This window comes from Triticum urartu, chromosome 7A (genome assembly GCF_056163025.1).
Source record: "Triticum urartu cultivar PI428250 chromosome 7A, HENAU_Tu73, whole genome shotgun sequence".
NCBI classification, from domain to species: Eukaryota; Viridiplantae; Streptophyta; class Magnoliopsida; order Poales; family Poaceae; genus Triticum; species Triticum urartu.
In genome coordinates this window covers 496,363,816-496,383,277 of record NC_141879.1, presented here as the reverse complement: position 1 = coordinate 496,383,277, position 19,462 = coordinate 496,363,816, and positions in this window count along the sequence as shown.

Sequence of the window (19,462 nt, the reverse complement as noted above, 5' to 3'; positions counted from 1 at the left end):
ACCATCTACTCCTTCTTTATAAATATGTGGGTCATCCCAAAAGTAATGCCTCAAATCATAAAAGAACTGGGCTCCAACGTATATTGATACGTCTCCAACGTATCTATAATTTTTGATTGCTCCATGCTATATTATCTACTATTTTTTTTGAGGAATTGGACTATGTTGGGCTTTATTTTCCACTTTTATATTATTTTTGGGACTAACCTATTAACCGGAGGCCCAGCCCAGAATTGTTTTTTTCCTATTTCAGTGTTTCGAAGAAACGGAATATCAAATGGAGTCCAAACGGAATGAAACCTTCGGGAACGTGATTTCCTCACTGAATATGACCCAGGAGACATGGACCCTACGCCAAGGAAGCTTCGAGGTGGGCACGAGGTAGGGGGACGCACCCTATACCCCCAGGCGCGCCCCCACCCTCGTGGGCCCACCGAAGCTCCACCGACGTACTTCTTCCTCCTATATATACCTACGTACCCCCAAACGAACAGAGACGGAGCCAAAAACCTAATTACGCCGCCGCAAATTTCTGTATCCACGAGATCCCATCTTGGGGACTGTTCTGGAGCTCCGCCGGAGAGGGCCGCCATCACGGAGGGCTTTTACATCATCACAGCCTCTCCGATGAAGTGTGAGTAGTTTACCTCAGACCTTCGGGTCCATAGTTAGTAGCTAGATGGCTTCTTCTCTCTTTTTGGATCTCAACACAAAGTTCTCCCCCTCTCTCATGGAGATCTATTCGATGTAATCTTCTTCTTTTTGTGGTGTGTTTGTTGAGACCGATGAATTGTGGGTTTATGATCAAGTCTATCTATGAATAATATTTGAATCTTCTCTGAATTCTTTTATGTATGATTGGTTATCTTTGCAAGTCTCTTCGAATTATCAGTTTAGTTTGGCCTATGTAGGATCAAAAGTATGTCTAGAGTGGGGGTGATTAGACTACTTGACCAAATAAAAACTTAACCTTTTCCCAATTTTAGTTCTTGGCAGATTTTAGCTATTTTAGGACAAGTCAAGCAATCATCACATAATTCAAACAAGCATGCAAAGAGTATATTGGCAGCGGAAAGTAAAGCATGCAACTTGCAAGAATATAAAGGGAAGGGTTTGGAGATTTCAAACGCTATTGGAGACACGGATGTTTTTCCCGTGGTTCGGATAGGTGGTGCTATCCTACATCCACGTTGATGGAGACTTCAACCCACGAAGGGTAACGGTTGCGCGAGTCCACACAGGGCTCCACCCAAGGGCAACGGTTGCGCGAGTCCACGAAGGGCTCCACCCACGAAGGGTCCACGAAGAAGCAACCACCCACAAAGGGTCCACGAAGAAGCAACCTTGTCTATCCCACCATGGCCAACGCCCACGAAGGACTTGCCTCACTAGCGGTAGATCTTCACGAAGTAGGCGATCTCCTTGCCCTTACAAACTCCTTGGTTCAACTCCACAATCTTGTCGGAGGCTCCCAAGTGACACCTAGCCAATCTAGGAGACACCACTCTCCAAGAAGTAACAAATGGTGTGTAGGTAATGAACTCCTTGCTCTTGTGCTTAAAATGATAGTCTCCCCAACACTCAACTCTCTCTCATAGGATTTGGATTTGGTGGAAAGAAGATTTGAGTGGAAAGCAACTTGGGAAGGCTAGAAATCAAGATTCATATGGTAGGAATGGAATGTCTTGATCTCAACACATGAGTAGGTGGTTTTCTCTCACAACATATGAGTAGGAATGATGTGTGTGTTCTGATGGCTCTCTCGTCGAATGAGAAGGAGGTGGAGGGGTATATATATAGCCTCCACACAAAATCCAACCGTTACACAGATTTCCAATCTCGGTGGGACCGAATAAATAAACTCGGTCTGACCGAAGTAGTAAACCTAGTGACCGTTAGGAATTTCGGTGGGACTGACATGCAACTCGGTAGGACCGATTCGGTTAGGGTTTGGGCATAACGTAATCTCGGTGAGACCGATTACACAAACTCAGTGAGACCGAGTTTGGTAATTAGCTAACCAGAGAGTTGGTCAGGCAAACTCGGTGGGACCGATTTGCTCTTTTGGTGAGACCGAGTGGAACTCGGTGAGACCGAAAAGTTACAAAGGGGAAACACTGAGTTTACATTGCAATCTCGGTGGGACCGATTCGCTCTTTCGGTGGGACCGAAAAGTTACGAAAGGGAAACAGAGAGTTTGCAACCCCATCTCGGTGGGACCGAGATCCTTATCGGTAGGACCGAATTGCTAGCGTTTGGCAGTGGCTAATGACAATTGAAACTCGGTGGCGCCGGATAGGAAAAATCGGTAGGACCGAGTTTGGCTTAGAGTTTAGGTCATATGTGGATATGGGAAAGTAGTTGAGGGTTTTTGGAGCATATCATTAAGCACATGAAGCAAGAGGCTCATTAAGCAACACCTCATCCCTCCTTGATAGTATTGGCTTTTCCTATGGACTCAATATGATCTTGGATCACTAAAATATAAAATGAAGAGTCTTGAGCTTTTGAGCTTGAGCCAATCCTTTGTCCTTAGCTTTTTGAGGGTTCCACTTTCACATCCATGCCATGCCAATCATTTAGCTTTCCTGAAATAATCATCTTGGAATAGCATTAGCTCAATGAGCTATATGTTGTTATGAATTACCAAAACCACCTAGGGATAGTTGCACTTTCAATCTCCCCCTTTTTGGTAATTGATGACAACATATAGATCAAAGCTTCGACAAATGATAATAAGCATGAAGTATATCGTCGCTTTGAGAAGTATGTGATAAGTAAGAGCTCCCCCTAAATTTGTGCATATTTAAAATTTTGCTTTGGACTGCAATTGCACAAAGAGTTAGAGTCATGGGTTACTCTTCCATGTCACATACATCTTGGTGGAGCGCTCAAAATGATAAGAATGAAATACATGCACTCATCACCAAGAATAGTGAATGATCACAAACGATAGATAGCATGATAATATTTAAGCAAGCATTAAGCAAACATTAAGTGTAGCTTATGATCAAACACATGATCATCGATGTCTCACAAATAATGACATAGTATCAAGCACTCAAAAGCAAAAAGGTTCGAAAAGACCACCAAATAAAGCAAGAGAGAAAAGCAACACTCTCTCTCTCGAAGCCTATGATCTATACATCTTCTCCCCCTTTGGCAACAAGTTACCAAAAAGTTCCTAGAAAATGCATAGTGCTAAGTCGTCGCTCAGGCTTGATCTTCAGGTGGTGGTGGAGTCCGAATCACTCCAAGGACGAAGGCTTCTGTAGATGTTGAAGTAGTCGCTAGAGTTGGAGCTGAGGTAGACGCTGGAGCTGAGGCTGTGGCTGGTGCAGACGTTGTAGCTCTGGTGTCGGCAACTGGCAGTGCAGACGACCTCAGACCTCGTGGCACCCTAGAAAAAGCATGAGTTGTGGTCCTGCTTCTCCTCTCATTCATGTCCTCCTGGAGCTGCTCCACTACAGACTGGACTTCTGTTACCTTGACATCCAAGTCATAGAACTTCTGTTCCATGATCCTCTCTAGGCTCTGCTGATTTTTAGTGAGGTTGGCTAGACTTTGCTCAATTCTCAGCGAGGATGCAATCAAGTAACTGAGCTACTCTTGTTTGGTCTTCAAGAAGTACTCAGATGCCTCCTCTTGAGTAGGCATCCTGGCAGCTTTCTCCTTCTTCGCCTTCTCCTTCTTTGCAAATGCTTGTGCAGACGATGGCTCATTCTCTGTCATCACAACTTCATTGTTCTCAAAATCTGGACGGATGGGCAGGTGTTCCTTATCCAACAGATATACGCCCGTGCCCATCTTGGAGTTGATGAGCTCCTGAATTTGAGGGGCATATCCACAGCTCCTCTTTTGATCTGCAGCTGTCCTCTTAATGGTTTCCACAATGAGACTCATGACCTTGAATTTCTGAGGCACGTCAAAGACATGAAGCAGGTTGATCGCGTGACCTCTGATCATCTTGTGATCTCCAGACTTAGGCAACAGAGTGTGCCTTAGTATCCAATTGATAGTAGGCAATCCTGAGAGCAGATAGTGCACTGAGCCAAACTTGAATGTGTCAAGAGCTTCATTGGGAATTTCCTTGTACATGTTGGACATGGAGTTATGGTCCATTTTCTTCTTGGCATAGATGTCCAAGTCCTCATCTTGCTCTTCTGGGGCATTGATGATCTATGCCCACTCAGCCACTGTAGATTGGTACCTTGTACCCTCAGACATCCAAGTAATCCTTCCATCCGGATAAAAGTGAGCTGTGGAGTAGAACTGCATGATGAGTTCCTCGTTCCACTTTGTGAGCTTCTGCCCAACAAAGTCCTCTACTCCACACGCTCTGAAGCTGTCCTGAACTCCTGGGTAGTGCTCTTCATTCTCCTTGATATATGTCCAGTCGACCCATCTCATGTCACAAACGATTGGCTTCTTGTCAAGCAAAACAGTCTCATAAAAATCTTGCTGCTCCTTAGTATGAAATCTGTAATCCACGGCAGTCCTTATCCTAGAAGCATATGGATCTGCTTCTCTCCATTTCCTGAGCCCTGAGTCTCTCCTGAGCTTCATGTTCTCAGCCACAGGATGAGCATCGTTGTGGTCTGGGATCTTGGGCTTGAGCTTCCGAAGGACACTCTCTTCCTCTTCTTCAATAGCTTCAGGCACTGGGGCCTTATTCTTTTCTGCAGCAGGTATACTCCTTGTGTTTCTCTTTGGAGCTGTCTTAGGCTTAGATGCAGCCTTAGGAGCTTCCTTGGGCTTGGATGCAGCTCTCCCTGACCTTATGGCATCTCCCATAAGTTTGGCTGCCTTGGGTGCTGGTGCAGCAACCTCTTCTTCCTCCTCCTCTTCTACCATGATGGAGGCTCTCCCAAGCACTTTGGCTACAGTCTTCTTTACTCTCTCTTTCCTCTTCTTACCCTCAGCAGCAATGGGCTCAATGGGAGCAGGTGCAGGCTTCTCAGTTGAGGCTCTAGCCTTTGACATTGGCTGCCTGCCTGCTGGCCTCTTGATTTTCAGGCCTGGCTTTGAGCCTTGAGCTGGCTCAACCCTCTTGGAAGTGGCCTCTTCCTCTGCCACATAGTCTTCATCCTCAGAATCAGACGTTCTCTTCTTCCTTTGATGTGTGGCAGCCTTAGGCAGATTGCTGGGTGTGCTCCTGCTGCCATCATCAGAAGAACTTGAGGGGCTAGTGCCCTCACTCATCACAACTTGCTGCTCTGAGAGGTTCTGGCTGTCACTTTGATCAGACATGTTGCAAACTGACTGCTGACCCTATGAATAGATTATAGAAGAGATAGAGTGGATGAGCATCACAAAAAGGCAGAGATTTTTGCAAAAGATTAATTCAAAAACTTAGTTTTAGTTTTCCACAGAAAGCATCTCGGATCTACCGATTTTCAAACTCGGTGACACCGAAGCAGTTTTGGCACCAGAACTGGTGAACTCGGTCAGACCGAGTCACAGTTCGGTGGCACCGAGACTGCTAGGGTTTCACAGAATTCCAAAATCGGTCGCACCGATAAGTTATTCTCGGTAAGACCGAGTTTAACTTGTGCAATGGCAAAAGCCAGATCGGTGGGACCGAGTTTTTCAACTCGGTGGGTCCAAGATGGTTTCGGCGGAAACCTAACCCTAAAATTTTCGAATTAAACCTAATCTACGAGTGTTTTGACTGGATAGAAGTTTATCAATCGTGGCAACATTCATGATGATCACAATGTGCTAGGAATCAGACTGAGGAATAGCACAATGATCAAGTCCATACCCTAGTTTGGCGTGGACTTGCTACGGCGGCAACGGCGGGGCAGAAATCCGTTGACGGCGGCGAAGACCAGCGGCTGGAGGCTGCTGGCGGCGAGGAGATGATCTGGAGACCTCGAGGGGAGAGCAGGCTATCACGCGGGCGAGGAGGTTTCGGAGAAATTTCCAAAATTCTGCCCGTCAATATATATAGCCCGACCCTGTCAGTGTGACCGAGTGGAACAACTCGGTGGCACCGAGATGCAAAACTGTGTGCAATTATTGCAACTCGGTGTGACCGAAAAGTTCAAATCGGTTGCACCGAGATCGAAAACCTAGATCAACTTAATGAACTCGGTAGGACCGAAAATGGAGTATCGGTCAGACCGAGATTCATAAAGAGGTTTTGGAAGTTTAAGTCTATGACGAATCGGGGACTCCGAGCGCTCCTCACACAGAGTGGTTCGAATCTGACTTGATCAAATTTTGTGATGCAGCATGAATAGAGTTTGAGACGAGAAAAGCATAGATAGCTAGAGGAGGTTCTTAGGCATTCTTGTCCGTCCACTTGGCAAAAGAAGAAAGCCAAACAATCAAAACAACAAGTGGATGTCCTTGAATGAGTAAAATATGCAACCAACATGCTCACACAATAAGATAGCAAATGAAATATGTGGCAAAGCATGCACAACCAATTCTAGCATCTATCAAGCAATTTGCGATGACTAGGTCATCTATATATGAGTATATTGACTTAGGAGTCAAGTGAGAACACTTGATCGTAGGTCATACTCATCGTTTAAGCTCAAGTGGGGTTACCACTTTTACATAAAGCATTGTTTTGTTCACATCTTTAGAGTTGCTTTAGCTCAAGTCCTAGAGTAAAGCTCCCCCTAGATGTGATATCCCCCCTAAGAGGGATGAACTAACCTTGGGTTTTGTCGATGATGACTTCATGTAGATATTGAAGATGTGGATGCTCAATGTTGATGTAGATCTCTTGGAGCTATCCTTTCGAGTGAGTTGCACTTTCAATACCTACATGGGTTAGTCCCACAAGGAACAAACAAGGATATCCATAGACATAGAGTGATGCACACAAAGGATGATGTCCATGAAAACTTTAGGTTACCTTGTCCCTTGTCTTACCAACAAGAGGGTTTGTGACTCCTTGAACTAGTGCAAGATGTGGAAGTTGATTGCACTTGTTCTTGCCAAAATGATAAGAGTGAAGTATGTTGGCGGAGTCACCCTCGAGAACTCTCTAGTTCTTCTTCTTTTGGATCCACATCATCTTGATGGGAATCCTTGGAGTTGTAGTCGTACTTGATGAAGTGGAACTTGAAGTAGTCTTGGGAATCCACTTGACTAAGGTCTTAGGAGCTTCTTCAAATGCATCAATTTCCTCTTGAAGCTTGTCCTTGCCTTTTTGCTCATAGTCTTGTGGTGGAAGATCATCTTGAGCTTGTGTCCCCTTGAAAGAAGTATACTTCTCTTGTTGAGGGACAAACTTCGTCTTGGGGTATTGATCTTCTTCCCATTCAACTCCATTGGCATTGAACTTTCATTCAAAACCAACACCTTGATTCTTCCGGTGCATTCCTTGCTTGCGCACAATTTCCTCGAATTGCTTACTCCCGGCAAGGCTCTTGTACACTCCTTTCTCTATAATTCCCTTCAATAAGATATTTTCTTGCTCAAGTGTAACTTGGCTAAGAGAATCATTAGTGGAATCAAGAGAACTACTAGAAGCAACAATATTGGATTTAGCATGATCATTGTTACTACTAGAGGAGGAATCTTTCTTGTTAGATTTGACTTGAGGCATGTAAGTGGATAAGAGTAAACGCTTGGCAATGTAAGAAGAACTTTTCTTGCGGAGATCATCATTGATTGCCTTTAAGAACTCATGCTCTTGCTCAAGATTGAGCTTTTCAAAGCGTAGCTTCTCATGAGCCCTTAAAAGTTCTCGATGATCTTCGAAGATAGTGTCATGAGCTAACTTAAGAGTTTTTAGTTCTTTAGTTAGAGCCTCAATCTTCTCCTTATCATTGTCATTCGTTTTATCTTAATTAGCATGATTAATTGGTCTTTCATCATAGTATTCATCACTAGAGTTGTCACCAATCAAATCATTACCTAACAAGTCATCTTCATCACTATTGAAATCAACATACTCGGGGTGTGTTACCTTAGGACCTTTGGCCATGAAGCATCTTCCAATTCCTTCATTTGGTGAGTCAAATATGTCATAGGAGTTGGTTGACACAAGTGCTAGACCGGCAACACCTTCATCTTGAGTATCTTCGGAGTTGGAGTGATAACTTCTCTCGGAGTGGCTGTCGGAGTCGGAGGCGGATACCCATTCACCAACATGAGCTTGATGTCTTCGTCTTGTATAGCTCCTTGATGATTTTTCCTTCCTTTCCGAATCCTTGCTTCTCCGTGAGTATCTTCGTTCATAACGATCATCTCTACTCCTTCTCTCTCTTGGTGGTGATCCTTTGCTTCTTGTTTTTGGAGAATCTTCTCTTCTCTTGTAGGGAGCCGTACACTCATTGGAATAGTGTCCGGGTCTTCCACAATTGTAACAGTTTCTCTCTCGACTAGAAGATCTTTTGTCATTGTAGGACCTTGATTTGGAGCTTCTATCTTTGTTTCTATTCTTGTAGAACTTGTTGAAGTTCTTCACCATTAAGCTCAATTCTTCATTGAAGTCTTGTTTCTCACTTGATGATGTAGGGGCTTCACATGAGGCTTTGTAGGCACCACTTGATTTGTTGTGAAGTTCCTCTTTATCCTTAAGTGACATCTCATGAGCAACAATTCTTCCAATCACTTCCGTTGGCTTGAGATCTTTGTAATTGGGCATCATTTGGATCAATGTGCACACGGTATCATATTTTCCATCCAAGGCTCTTAGGATCTTCTTGATGATGAATTTATCGGTCATCTCTTCACTTCCTAAGCCAGCAATCTCATTTGTGATGAGAGCAAGCCTAGAGTACATTTCGGCGACACCTCACCATCCTTCATCTTGAACTTGTCAAGTTGGCTTTGAAGCACATCCAACTTGGATTCCTTGACGGAGTCGGTACCTTCGTGCATATCAATCAAAGTGTCCCAAATTTCCTTTGCATTCTCAAGGCGGCTGATTTTGTTGAATTCTTCGGGGCACAATCCGTTGAAGAGAATATCACAAGCTTGAGCATTGTATTGCAACATCTTCAACTCATCCGCGGTAGCTTCATGGTTTGGTTCTTTCCCATCAAAGAAGTCACCTTGCAAGCCAACACACACAATAGCCCAAACGGCGGGGTTATGTCCAAGAATATGCATTTTCATTTTATGCTTCCAACTAGCAAAATTAGTACCATCAAAGTAAGGACCTCTACGGTGATAATTTCCCTCGCTAGACGCCATACTCTCCTAGGTTGTGAAACCAAGGCTATGACCACCAAAAGCTATGGAGATCAAGCAAATGGAGACCAAAGCTCTGATACCACTTGTAGGATCGAAAGTATGTCTAGAGGGGGGTGATTAGACTACTTGACCAAATAAAAACTTAACCTTTTCCCAATTTTAGTTCTTGGCAGATTTTAGCTATTTTAGGACAAGTCAAGCAATCATCACATAATTCAAACAAGCATGCAAAGAGTATATTGGCAGCGGAAAGTAAAGCATGCAACTTGCAAGAATATAAAGGGAAGGGTTTGGAGATTTCAAACGCTATTGGAGACACGGATGTTTTTCCCGTGGTTCGGATAGGTGGTGCTATCCTACATCCACGTTGATGGAGACTTCAACCCACGAAGGGTAACGGTTGCGCGAGTCCACACAGGGCTCCACCCAAGGGCAACGGTTGCGCGAGTCCACGAAGGGCTCCACCCACGAAGGGTCCACGAAGAAGCAACCACCCACAAAGGGTCCACGAAGAAGCAACCTTGTCTATCCCACCATGGCCAACGCCCATGAAGGACTTGCCTCACTAGCGGTAGATCTTCACGAAGTAGGCGATCTCCTTGCCCTTACAAACTCCTTGGTTCAACTCCACAATCTTGTCGGAGGCTCCCAAGTGACACCTAGCCAATCTAGGAGACACCACTCTCCAAGAAGTAACAAATGGTGTGTAGGTAATGAACTCCTTGCTCTTGTGCTTAAAATGATAGTCTCCCCAACACTCAACTCTCTCTCATAGGATTTGGATTTGGTGGAAAGAAGATTTGAGTGGAAAGCAACTTGGGAAGGCTAGAAATCAAGATTCATATGGTAGGAATGGAATGTCTTGATCTCAACACATGAGTAGGTGGTTTTCTCTCACAACATATGAGTAGGAATGATGTGTGTGTTCTGATGGCTCTCTCGTCGAATGAGAAGGAGGTGGAGGGGTATATATATAGCCTCCACACAAAATCCAACCGTTACACAGATTTCCAATCTCGGTGGGACCGAATAAATAAACTCGGTCTGACCGAAGTAGTAAACCTAGTGACCGTTAGGAATTTCGGTGGGACTGACATGCAACTCGGTAGGACCGATTCGGTTAGGGTTTGGGCATAACGTAATCTCGGTGAGACCGATTACACAAACTCAGTGAGACCGAGTTTGGTAATTAGCTAACCAGAGAGTTGGTCAGGCAAACTCGGTGGGACCGATTTGCTCTTTTGGTGAGACCGAGTGGAACTCGGTGAGACCGAAAAGTTACAAAGGGGAAACACTGAGTTTACATTGCAATCTCGGTGGGACCGATTCGCTCTTTCGGTGGGACCGAAAAGTTACGAAAGGGAAACAGAGAGTTTGCAACCCCATCTCGGTGGGACCGAGATCCTTATCGGTAGGACCGAATTGCTAGCGTTTGGCAGTGGCTAATGACAATTGAAACTCGGTGGCGCCGGATAGGAAAAATCGGTAGGACCGAGTTTGGCTTAGAGTTTAGGTCATATGTGGATATGGGAAAGTAGTTGAGGGTTTTTGGAGCATATCATTAAGCACATGAAGCAAGAGGCTCATTAAGCAACACCTCATCCCTCCTTGATAGTATTGGCTTTTCCTATGGACCCAATGTGATCTTGGATCACTAAAATATAAAATGAAGAGTCTTGAGCTTTTGAGCTTGAGCCAATCCTTTGTCCTTAGCTTTTTGAGGGTTCCACTTTCACATCCATGCCATGCCAATCATTGAGCTTTCCTGAAATAATCACCTAGGGATAGTTGCACTTTCAGCCTACTAGATTGGTTTTTCTAGCCATGGGAGAAGTGCTTAGCTTTGGGTTCGATCTTGCGGTGTCCTTTCCCAGTGACAGAAGGGGCAGCAAGGCACGTATTGTATCGTTGCCATCGAGGATAATAAGATGGGGTTTATTTCATATTGCATCAATTTATCTCTCTACATCATGTCATCTTGCTTAAAGCGTTACTCTGTTTTTAACGTAATACTCTAGATGCATGCTGGATAGTGGTCGATGAGTGGAGTAATAGTAGTAGATGCAGAATCGTTTCGGTCTACTTGTCACGGACGTGATGCCTATATACATGATCATGCCTAGATATTCTCATAACTATGCTCAATTCTGTCAATTGCTCAACAGTAATTTGTTCACCCACCGTAGAATACTTATGCTCTTGAGAGAAGCCACTAGTGAAACCTATGGCTCCCGAGTCTATTCTCATCATATCAATCTCCATCACTTTAATCTTGCTTTGCTTTTTTTTACTTTGCCTTTTACTTTTCACTTTGCATCTCTATACCAAAAATACCAAAAATACTATCTATCAAATCTCACTCTCGTAAGTGACCGTGAAGGGATTGACAACCCATAATCGCGTTGGTTGCGAGTAGCTATCGTTTTGTGCAGGTACAACGGACTTGAGCATGACCTCCTACTGGATTGATACCTTGGTTCTCAAAACTGAGGGAAATACTTACGCTACTCTGCTGCATCATCCTCTCCTCTTCGGGGAAAACCAACGCAAGGTCAAGAGGTAGCATATATCTTTTTGTAATAAATTAGTCAGAGGCCCCGAAATTTTTGAGAAGTCCTTAATGAACCTCCTCAAAAAATAGGCATGACCCAGGAAACTTCCTATACCTTTGATGTCCTTGGGACATGGCATCTTTTCAATAGCATCAACCTTGGATTATACGCACTCTCACCCTTCCATCATTGCTAGCCTCTACGGTATCGTGCATTGCCCTTTCTCACATCGAGATTTGGTGCAAACTTCGCTGGTGCATCCAAACCCCGTGATATGATATGCTCTTTCACACATAAACCTCCTTATATCTTCCTCAAAACAGCCACCATACCTACCTATTATGGCATTTCCATAGCCATTCCGAGATATATTGCCATGCAACTTTCCACCATCTAGTTTATCATGACACATTCATCATTGTCATATTGCTAGCATGATCATGTAGTTGACATAGTATTTGTGGCAAAGCCACCGTCCATAATTCTTTCATACTTGTCACTCTTGATTCATTGCATATCCCGGTACACCGCCGGAGGCATCCATATAGAGTCATAATTTGTTCTAGTATCGAGTTGTAATCATTGAGTTGTAAATAAATAGAAGTGTGATGATCATCATTCAATAGAGCATTGTCCCAAAAAAAGGAGAAAGGCCAAAGAAAAAAAAGAAGGCCCAAAAAATAAAAATAAAAATAAAAAGGGGCAATGCTACTATCCTTTTTCCACACTTGTGCTTCAAAATCTTCATGATAGAGAGTCTCGTGTTTTGTCACTTTCATATGCTAGTGGGAATTTTTCATTATAGAACTTGGCTTGTATATTCCAACAATGGGCCTCCTCAAGTGCCCTAGGTCTTCGTGAGCAAGCAAGTTGGATGCACACCCACTTAGTTTCTTTTGTTGAGCTTTCATACATTTATAGCTCTAGCGCATCCGTTGCATGGCAATCCCTACTCCTTGCATTAACATCAATCGATGGGCATATCCATAGCCCATTGATTAGCCTCGTTGATGTGAGACTTTCTCCTTTTTGTCTTCTCCACATAACCCCCATCATTATATTATATTCCACCCATAGTGCTATATCCATGGCTCACGCTCATGTATTGCGTGAAAGTTTATGAGTTTGAAATTATTAAGGTATGAAACAATTTCTTGGCTTGTCATTGGGGTTGTGCATGATGAGAGCATTCTTGTGACGAAAATGGAGCATGACTAAACTATATGATTTTGTAGGGATGAACTTTCTTTGGCCATGTTACTTTGAAAAAACATAATTGCTTTGTTGGTTTGCTTGAAGTATTATTATTCTCTATGTCAATATGAACTTTTGTCTTGAATCTTTCTAATCTGAATATTCATACCACAATTAAGAAAATTTGCATTAATATTATGCCAAGTAGCACTCCGCATAAAAAATTCTCTTTTTTATCATTTACCTACTCGAGGACGAGCAGGAGTTGAGCTTGGGGATGCCTGATACGTCTCCAACGTATCTATAATTTTTGATTTCTCCATGCTATATTATCTACTGTTTTGGACTATATTGGGCTTTATTTTCCACTTTTATATTATTTTTGGGACTAACCTATTAATCGGAGGCCCAGCCTAGAATTGCTATTTTTTTGCCTATTTCAGTGTTTCGAAGAAACGGAATATCAAACGGAGTCCAAACGGAATGAAACCTTCGGGAACGTGATTTTCTCACCGAATATCACCCAGGAGACTTGGACCCTACGCCAAGGAAGCTTCGAGGTGGGCACGAGGTAGGGGGGCGCGCCCTATACCCCCAGGCGCGCCCCCACCCTCGTGGGCCCACCGAAGCTCCACCGACGTACTTCTTCCTCCTATATATACCTACGTACCCCAAACAAACAGAGACGGAGCCAAAAACCTAATTCCACCGCCGCAACTTTCTGTATCCACGAGATCCCATCTTGGGGCCTGTTTCGGAGCTCCGCCGGAGAGGGTCGTCATCACGGAGGGCTTCTACATCATCATAGCCTCTCCGATGAAGTGTGAGTAGTTTATCTCAGACCTTCGGGTCCATAGTTAGTAGCTAGATGGCTTCTTCTCTCTTTTTGGATCTCAATACAAAGTTCTCCCCCTCTCTCATGGAGATCTATTCGATGTAATCTTCTTCTTTTTGCGGTGTGTTTATTGAGACCGATGAATTGTGGGTTTATGATCAAGTCTATCTATGAATAATATTTGAATCTTCTCTGAATTCTTTTATGTATGATTGGTTATCTTTGCAAGTCTCTTCGAATTATCAGTTTGGTTTGGCCTACCAGATTGGTTTTTCTAGCCATGGGAGAAGTGCTTAGCTTTGGGTTCGATCTTGCGGTGTCCTTTCCTAGTGACAGAAGGGGCAGCAAGGCACGTATTGTATCGTTGCCATCGAGGATAACAGGATGGGGTTTATTTCATATTGCATGAATTTATCTCTCTACATCATGTCATCTTGCTTAAAGCGTTACTCTATTTTTAACTTAATACTCTAGATGCATGCTGGATAGCGGTCGATGAGTGGAGTAATAGTAGTAGATGCAGAATCGTTTCGGTCTACTTGTCACGGACGTGATGCCTATATACATGATCATGCCTAGATATTCTCATAACTATGCTCAATTCTATCAATTGCTCAACAGTAATTTGTTCACCCACCATAGAATACTTATGCTCTTGAGAGAAGCCACTAGTGAAACCTATGGCCCCCGGGTCTATTCTCATCATATCAATCTCCATCACTTTAATCTTGCTTTGCTTTTTTTACTTTGCCTTTTACTTTTCACTTTGCATCTCTATACCAAAAATACCAAAAATACTATCTATCAGATCCCACTCTCGTAAGTGACCGTGAAGGGATTGACAACCCCTAATCGTGTTGGTTGCGAGTAGCTATCGTTTTGTGCAGGTACAAGGGACTTGAGCATGGCCTCCTACTGGATTGATACCTTGGTTCTCAAAAACTGAGGGAAATACTTACTCTACTCTGCTGCATCATCCTCTCCTCTTCGGGGAAAACCAACGCAAGCTCAAGAGGTAGCATATATCTTTTTGTAATAAATTAGTCAAAGGCCCTGAAATTTTTGAGAAGTCCTTAATGAACCTCCTCAAAAAACCGGCATGACCGAGGAAACTTCTTATACCTTTGATGTCCTTGGGACATGGCATCTTTTCAATAGAATCAACCTTGGCTTTATCAACTTCACTACCTCTTTCAGAAACTTTATGCCCCAAGACAATACCTTCATTAACCATAAAGTGGCACTTTTCCCAATTCAAGACAAGATTAGTTTCTTCACATCTCTGCAAAACTCGATCAAGATTGCTCAAGCAATCATCAAAATAAGATCCATAGACGGAAAAGTCGTCCATGAAAACCTCACAAATCTTTTCACAAAAGTCAGAGAATATAGCCATCATGCATCTTTGAAAGGTAGCAGGTGCATTACATAAACCAAAAGGCATACGTCTATAAGCAAAAGTACCAAAAGGGCATGTAAAAGTAGTATTTGATTGATCTTTAGCCGACACAGGTATTTGAGAGAAACCAGAATAACCATCTAGTAAGCAGTAGTGTGTATGTTTGCATAATATTTCTAGCATTTGATCAATAAAAGGTAAGGGGTAATGATCTTTCTTAGTAGCCTTATTTAATTTGCGGAAATCAATTACCATCCTATAACCTGTAATAATTCTTTATGGAATCAATTCATCTTTATCATTAGGAACAACAGTAATACCTCCCTTCTTAGGGACACAATGAACAGGACTTACCCACTGACTATCAGCAACAGGATAAATTATACCTGCCTCCAGAAGCTTTAGTATTTCTTTTCTTACCACTTCTTTCATTTTAGGATTCATACGTCGTTGAGGATCACGAACTGGTTTGGCATCTGCTTCCAAATTTATTTTATGTTGACATAGAGTGGGACTAATTCCCTTAAGATCATCAAGAGTACACCCAATAGCAGCACGGTGCTTCTTCAGAGTTTTCAATAATCTCTCTTCTTCATGTTCTGAAAGGTTAGCACTAATAGTAACAGGGTATATCCTTTTCTCATCAAGATAAGCATATTTAAGAGTATCTGGTAACGATTTAAGCTCAAACACGGGATCACCCTTGGGTGGAGGAGGATCCCCTAGGATTTCAACAGGTAAATTGTTTTTCACAATAGGTTCCTGTTTAAAGAATACTTCATCTAATTCCCTTCTTTCATTCATAAACATTTCATTTTCATGGTCTAGCAGATATTGTTCTAAAGGATCACTAGGAGGTATGGCAATAGAAGCAAGACCAATAATTTCATCTTACTAGGTAATTCTTATTCACAGTGTTGTCTACTAAATTTAAAAAATTAAATTCATGAGTCATATCATCTAAACCGACAGTAACAACATCCCTTTTGCAATCTATGGTAGCATTAACAGTATTTAAGAAGGGTCTACCAACTATAATGGGACAAAAACTATCTTGTAGGGAACCCAGAACAAGAAAATAAGCAGGATATTTAGTTTTCCCACACAAGACTTCAACATCTCTAACAATTCCCATTGGTGAAATAGTATCTCCATTAGCAAGTTTAATTGTGACATCAATATCTTCTAACTCAGCGGGTGCAATGTCATGCATAATTTCTTTGTATAAGTCAATGGTATTGCACTAGCACTAGCACCCATATCACATAAGCCATGATAACGATGATCTCCTATTTTAACAGAAATAACAGGCATGCCTACCACAGGTCTAGGCTTATCTGTATCACAGGGTTTAGCAATTCTAGCAGTTTCATTACAGAAATAAATCTCATGCCCATCTATATTATCAGACAAGAGATCTTTAACAATAGCAATATTAGGTTCAACATTAACTTGCTCAGGAGGTGTATATGTTTTAATATTGCTTTTACGAACCACAGTTGAAGCTTTAGCATGATCCTTTATCCTAACAGGGAAAGGTGGTTTCTCAACATAAGAAGTAGGAACAATAGGATCATTATAAGTAATAGTCTTTTCTTCAACTTTAATAGGTTCAACTACTTTTAGTTCTATGGGAGGATGATATTTAAACCACTTCTCCTTGGGGAGATCAACATAAGCAGCAAAAGATTCACAGAAAGAAGCTACTATCTCAGAGTCAAGTCCATATTTAGTGCTAAATTTACAAAAAATATCGGTATCCATAAAAGATTTAACACAATCAAAACTAGGTGTCATACCTGACTCCTTACCATTGTCGAGGTCCCAATCTTCAGAGTTGCGTTTAATTCTTTCCAATAAATCCCATTTGAATTCAATAGTATTCATCATAAAAGAGCCAGCGCAAGAAGTATCAAGCATGGTGCGATTGTTACCAGAAAGCCGAGCATAAATTTTTTGAATAATCATTTCTCTTGAGAGCTCATGATTGGGGCATGAATATAACATTGATTTAAGCCTCCCCCAAGCTTGAGCGATGCTTTCTCCTTCGCGAGGCCAAAAATTATATATATAATTGCAATCACGATGAACAAGATGCATAGGATAAAACTTTTGATGAAATTCCAATTTCAATCGTTTGTAGTTCCAAGACTCCATATCATCACATAGCCTATACCATGTCAATGCATCTCCCCTCAAAGATAAAGGGAAGACCTTCTTCTTAACAACATCTTCGGGTACACCTGCAAGCTTAAATAATCCACAAACTTCATCCACATATGTTAGATGCTCATCAGGATGTTTTGTTCCATCTCCTAAAAAAGGATTAACTAGCAGTTTTTCTACCATACCCAAAGGAATTTCAATGCAAGCATTTTCATTTTCAGTAGGTTCAGTAGGTTGAGGAGAAACTCTTTGCTCTACTAGTCGGGGTGAAGATACCCCGAACAAGCCCCTCAGAGGATTACTTTCCATAGTAACAAGTGCAGTAAATTTTAGCACACTATATTAATTTTTCCTTACCAAATTCCACCTACCAAAGGCGCTTCACTCCCCGGCAACGGCGCTAGAAAAGAGTCTTGATGACCCACAAGTATAGGGGATCTATCGTAGTCCTTTCGATTGTAAGAGTGTCAAACCCAACGAGGAGCAGAAGGAAAAGATAAGCGGTTTCCAGCAAGGTATTCTCTGCAAGTACTGAAATAAGTGGTAACAGATAATTTTGTGATAGGATAATTTGTAACGAGCAACAAGTGAAAAAAGTAAATAAGGTGTAGCAAGGTGACCCAATCCTTTTTGTAGCAAAGGACAAGCCTGGACAAACTCTTATATGATGTAAAGCGCTCCCGAGGACACATGGGAATATCGTCAAGCTAGTTTTCATCACGCTCATATGATTCACGTTCGGTACTTTGATAATTTGGTATGTGGGTGGACCGGTACTTGGGTACCGTCCTTACATGGACAAGCATCCCACTTATGATTAACCTCTATTGCAAGCATCCGCAAATACAACAAAAGTATTAAGGTAAACCTAACCATAGCATGAAACATATGGATCCAAATCAGCCCCTTACAAAGCAACGCATAAACTAGGGTTTAAGCTTTTGTCACTCTAGCAACCCATCATCTACTTATTACTTCCCAATGCCTTCCTGTAGGCCCAAATAATGGTGAAGTGTCATGTAGTCGACGTTCACATAACACCACTAGAGGAGAGACAACATACATCTCATCAAAATATCGAACGAATACCAAATTCACATGACTACTAATAGCAAGACTTCTCCCATGTCCTCAGGAACAAAAGTAACTACTCACAAAGCATAAACATGTTCATAATCAGAGGGGTATTAATATGCATATAGGATCTGAACATATGATCTTCCACCAATTAAACCAACTAGCATCAACTACAAGGAGTAATTAACACTACTAGCAACCTACTAGCACCAATCCCGCACTTGGAGACAAGAATTGGATACAAGAGATGAACTAGGGTTTTGAGATGAGATGGTGCTGATGAAGATGTTGATGGAGATTTCCCTCTCCCGACGAGAGGAGCGTTGGTGATGATGATGGCGATGATTTCCCCCTCCGAGAGGGAAGTTTCCCCGGCAGAACAGCCCCACCAAAACCCTAGATTGGTTCTGCCAAGGTTCCGCCTCGTGGCGGCGGAGTTTCGTTCGAGAAGATGGCTTATGATTATTTTCCAATCGAAAGAGTCCGTATAGCAGAAGATGGTCACTGGAGGCCACCAGGGGCCCCACGAGGTAGGGGGCGCGCCCAGGGGGGTAGGGCGCGCCCCCACCCTCGTGGGCAGGGTGTGGCCCCCCTGGTGAAGTTCTTGCGCTCAATATTTTTTATATATTTGGAAAACATCATCCGTGAAGTTTCAGGACTTTTGGAGATGTGCAGAATAGGTCTCTAATATTTGCTCCTTCTCCAGCCAGAATCCCAGCTGTCGGCATTCTCCCTCTTTATGTAAACCTTGTAAAATAAGAGAGAATAGGCATACGGATTGTGACATAATGTGTAATAACAGCCCATAATGCAATAAATATTGATATAAAAGCATGATGCAAAATGGACGTATCAACTTCCTCCTCACTTTGACAGTGGGTGAGGAAAGAGGCATGTCGAAAGCTACCGCCACTAGTCTGCAGTTTCTTTCTGTGCACTACTTTTCTTTATTTGTCGCGAAGTTTTGACTGCTAGAGAGAAGGGCAGTATACTAAGTGCCCCTGACCTTGCCATTTAACGCCATGCACTGCACAATGATCACACCTTTAACTTAGGGGCTATTGTTGCACGTCGTCT